We start from the raw sequence: 5,151 nt of genomic DNA, 5'->3' as shown, positions 1-5,151 counted from the left end.
AGTTGTCTTCCAAATCTCTTGGAGTGAGTGTCTCCAGTGGGGCATCTGTTTGTTGAAACATCTCAATGGGTATTCCACCAATCCCTGGAGGCTTGTTCTTTGCCAATTCCTTCAGTACAGCTTTTACTTCTTCCTTCAATGCCATTGGCTCTTGAACATATACCACCTCCTGAAATAGATGAACATTGACCAGTTCTTTTTGGTACAGTGATTTCATGTATTCCTTCCATCTTATTTTGATGCTTCCTGCATCATTCAATATTTTCCCCACAGAATCTTTCAATATTGCAACTCAGGGCTTAAATTTTTTCCTCAGCTCTTTCAGCTTGAAAAATGCTGAGCGTGTTCTTCCCTTTTGGTTTTCTAACTCCAGGTGTTTGCATATTCCATTATAGTAATTGGCTTTGTCTGCTCGAGCTGCTCTTTGAAATCTTCTGTTCAGCTCTTTTATCTTGTCATCTCTTCCACTTGCCTTAGCTACTCTCCACTCAAGAGCAAGTTGCACAGTCTCTTCTGACATCCATTTTGTTTTTTTCTTCTTCTTCTTCTTCTTTTTTTTTTTTTTTTTTTTGGTCTTTTTAATGGCTTCTTTGCTTTCTTCATGGATGATGTTCTTGATGTCATCCCACAGTTCCTCTGGTTTTTGGTAATTGGTGTTCAATGCATCAAATCTATTCCTTAGATGGTCTTTAAATTCCGGAGGGATATATTCCAGGTCATATTTTGGCTCTCTTGGACTTGTTTTAATTGTCTTCAACTTCAAATTGAAGTTGCATATGAGCAGTTGATGGTGTGTTCCAGTCAGCTGCTGGCCTTGTTTTGGCTGAAGATATTGAGCTTTTCCATTGCCTCTTGCCACAGATGTAGTCATTCTGATTCCTGTGTAGTCCATCTGGCGAAGTCCACATGTATAGCCACCTTCTGTGTTGTTGAAAAAGGGTATTTGCAATGAATAAGTCATTGGTCTTGCAAAATTCTATCATGTGATATCTAGCATTATTTCTGTCACCAAGGCCAACTTTTCCAACTGCTAATGATTCTTCTTTGTTTCCAACTTTTTCTTCCAATCACCAAAGAAAATTAACACATCTTGATGGCATATTTGGTCAATTTCAGACTGCAGAAGTTGATATAACTCTTCAATATCCTCATATTTCGCTTTGGAGGTTGGTGTGTAAATTTGAATAACAGTTGTATTAACTAGTCTTCGTTGTTGGTGTATGGATATTATCCTATCACTGACAGCATTGTACTTCAAGACAGTATGACAATCTGACAGACAAGTTTGTCTCCCTGAGCTGTTCAAAACCTCTCTGCCCTCTTTTTTCCTGGATCCCTGCCACTGCTGCTGAGTCAGTCTCATCATCTGGCTTTTCTTTCTCCTGCTTTCTTGCCTCTTGGGGGGTGGGGCCTGTGTCCCTCACCTTAACTGGATCCCTGCTTTGCTGCTGGGTCTATCTCTTTACTCTTCTAAGGTTAGGTGCACCTTAGTTTTCAATGTAAAATGTTTTCTCTTCAGCACTTTAAAGAGGCCTTTTGTAGCAGATTTTCCTGGTGCAATATGATGTCTGACTTCTTGACTGCTGTTTACATGAATGTTGGCAGTGGATCCAAGTAAAGTGGAATCCCTGACAACTTCAATCTTTTGTCCATTTATCATGATGATGCTTATGGGTCCAGTTGTGTGGACTTTCATTTACTTTATGTTGAGGTGTAATCCATACTGAAGACTGTAGTTCTATTTAATCTTCCTCAGTAAGAGCTTCAAGTCCTCTTCATTTTCAGCAAGTAAGGTTGTGTCATCTACATATTGTAGTTTGTTAGTGAGTCTTCATCCAATCTTGATGCCTTTTCTCCCTCATACAGTCCATTTTCTGGGATTATTTGCTCAGCATACAGATTGAATGAGTATAGTGAAAGGATACCACCTTGACACACACTCTTCCTGATATTAAACCAGACAGTATTGTTCTGTTTGAATGACAGACTCTTGGTATATGTACAGGTTCCTCATAAGAATGATTAAGTGTTCTAGAATTCCCATTCTTCTCAATGTTATCCATGATTTGTTATGTTCCACACAGTTGAATGCCTTTGTATAGTCAGTAAAACACAAACAAACATCTTTCTTGTATTATTTGCTTTTAGCCAAGATCCATTTGACATCAGCAATGGTATTCCTCATTCCATGTCCTCTTCTGAATCCAGCTTGCATTTTTGGAAGTTCCCTGTCAATATACTGCTGCAACCATTTTTTAATTATCTTTAGCAAAATTTTACTTGAGTGTGATATTGTTTGATTATTGTTTGATTATTTTCCATATTGATAACATTTGATATTCTGTTGGCTCACCTTTCTTTGGAACGGGCATAAGTATGGATCTCCTCCAGTCAGTTAGCCAAGTACCTGTCTTCTAAATTTCCTGGCATAAAGAAGTAAGTCCCTCCAGTGCTGCATCTGTTTGTTAAAACACCTCAATGAGTATTCCTTCAATTCCTGGAGCCTGTTTTTTCACCAATTCCTTCAGTGCAGCTAAGAGTTCTTCCTTCAATACCTTTGATCCTTGATCATATGCTACCTTCTGAAATGGTTAAATATTGACCAGTTCTTTTTGGTACAGTGACTCTGTGTATTCCTTCCATCTTCTTTTGATACTTCCTCCACCATTGAATATTTTGCCCATAGAATACTTCCATATTGTAAATTGAGGCTTACAGTTTTCTTCAGTTCTTTCAGCATGAGAAATGCTGAGTGTAGCCTTCCAGTTTTATTTTGTAATTCCAAATCCTTGCACATTTTATTATAATAGTTCACTTTGTGTTGTCAAGACATCTTTTGGAATCTTCTGTTCAGCTCTGTTATTTTTTGACCAAAAATAATTTGGTCATCTGCTTTAGCTACTCTGTTCAAGAACAAGTTTCAGACCCTCTTCTTACATCCATTTTAGTCTTCTTTTACCTTCCTGTCTTTTAAAGGAACTTTTGCTTTCTTCATGTTGATATTGATACCATCCCACAACTCATCTGCTTGTCAGTCGCTGGTGTTCAATTTGTCAAATCTATTTTTTTTTTCTTTTATCAAAATCTATTCTTGAGATGGCCTCTAAATTCAAGTGAGACATAATCAAGGTAATATTTTAGCTTTTGTGGAATTCTTTTAATTATTTTCTGCTTCAACTTGAACTAGCATATGAGCAATTGATGGTCTGTTCCACAGTCACCTCCTTCTTATTTTGATTGATGATATTGTCCTTCTGCATTTCCTCTTTCCTAGATGTAGTCAATTTGATTCCTGTCTATTCCATCTGGGAAGGTTCACATGTGGAGTTACCATTTTTGTTGTTGAAAAAAACTTGTTGTTGTTGTTGTTATGTGCCATCGAGTCGGCCCCGACTCATAGCGACCCCTCCTTGGGTTTCCGAGGCAGTATCACTACAGAAGTAGGATTGCCCAACCTTCCTTCCGAGGAGTGGCTGGTGGGTTTGAACCACCAGCCTTCTGGTTAGCAGTCAAGTGCCTTAGGCACTATGCTACCAGCAGCTGAAAAAACTTAGTTACCATGAATAAGTCGTTGGGTTTGCAAAATTCTATCATGATATCTCTGGCATCATTTCTATCACCAAGGCCATATTTCTCAACTATTGATGGTTCTTTTCTGTTTCCAACTTTCACATTCTACTCATGAGAAGTTATCAATACATACTGATTGCATCTTTGCTCATTTTCAGTCTTCAGAGGATGGCGAAAATCTTTAATTTCTTCATCTTTGGCTTTAGTGGTTGGTGCCTATATTTGAATAATACTAGTATTAATTTATCTTCCTTGTGTTTTTGTAGTTAGTTGTCATCAAATGAGTTATGACTCATAGCAACCCTATATACAACAAAATGAAACACTTCTTGGTCCTTTGCTATTCTCACAATCCTTGTGCTTAAGCTTATCATTGTGGCCACTGGGTCAATCCATTTAATTGAGGATTTCCCCCTTTTTTACTGATCCTCTGCATTACCAAGCATGATATGTTTCTCCAGGGAAGAGTCCCTTCTGACTACATCACCTAAGTACATGAGACAAAGTCTGGCCATTCTTGCTTCTAAGGATCATCCCAACTGCACATCTTCCAGGACAGATCTGTTCTTTCTTCTGGAAGTCTGTGGTATTTTCAGTATTCTTCACCAACCCTACAATTCAAAGGCATCAACTCTCTTTTGGTCTTCCTTATAAACTGTCCATCTTCCACTTGTATATGAGATGATTGAAAATACCATGGTGTGGGTCGGGTGAACCTTAGTTTTCAAAGTGAAAAATGTGTTCCTTAACAGTTAAAGAAGTCTTTTGCAGCAGACCTGCCTAATGTAATACGATGTTTGATTTATTGACTGCTGCCAGAAATATGTTTACCTGTGTTTTATTGACTATGAAAAAGCATTCAACTGTGTGGATAATAATAAAAAAAAAATTATGGATAACATTGAGAGAATGGGAATTCCAGAACACTTAATTGTTCTCACGAGGAACCTGTACATAGACCAAGAGGCTGTGGTTTAAAATTAGGAAGGTAGTGTGTCATGGTTGTATCCTTTCAATCTGTATGTTAAGCAAATAATCTGAGAAGCCAGACCATATGAGGAAGAATGAGGCATTAGAATTGGAGGAAGACTCATTAACAACATGCAATACGTAGATGACACAACATTGCTTGCTGAAAGTGAAGATGACATGAAGGACTTACTGATGAAGGTTAAAGACTACAGTTTGAAGTATGGATTACACCTCAACATTAAAAGGGAGAGGGAGAGGGCGAGTGAGAGAGAGAATTCTCATAACTGGACCAATAAGCAGCATCACATTAAATGGAGAAAAGTTTGAAATTGTCAAAGGTTTTGTATTACTGGTTTCCACAATCAACACCAATAGAAGCAGCAGTCAAGACATCAGACTATGTATTGCACTGGGCAAATCTGCTGCAAAAGACCTCTTTAAAATGGTGAAGAGTAAAGATATCTCTTTGAAGACTAAGGTGCACCTAACCCAAGCCATAATATTTTCAATCATTTCATATGCATGTGAAAGCTGGGCAGTGAATAAGGAAGCACAAAGAAGAGTTGATGATTTTGAGTTGTGGTATTGGTCAAGACTACTGAAAGTACC

The sequence above is a fragment of the Orycteropus afer genome, unplaced genomic scaffold (assembly GCF_000298275.1).
Source record: "Orycteropus afer afer isolate SDZICR_OR568_19922 unplaced genomic scaffold, OryAfe1.0 scaffold00991, whole genome shotgun sequence".
Lineage (NCBI taxonomy): Eukaryota > Metazoa > Chordata > Mammalia > Tubulidentata > Orycteropodidae > Orycteropus > Orycteropus afer.
Note: the sequence above shows the minus strand (reverse complement) of the source record.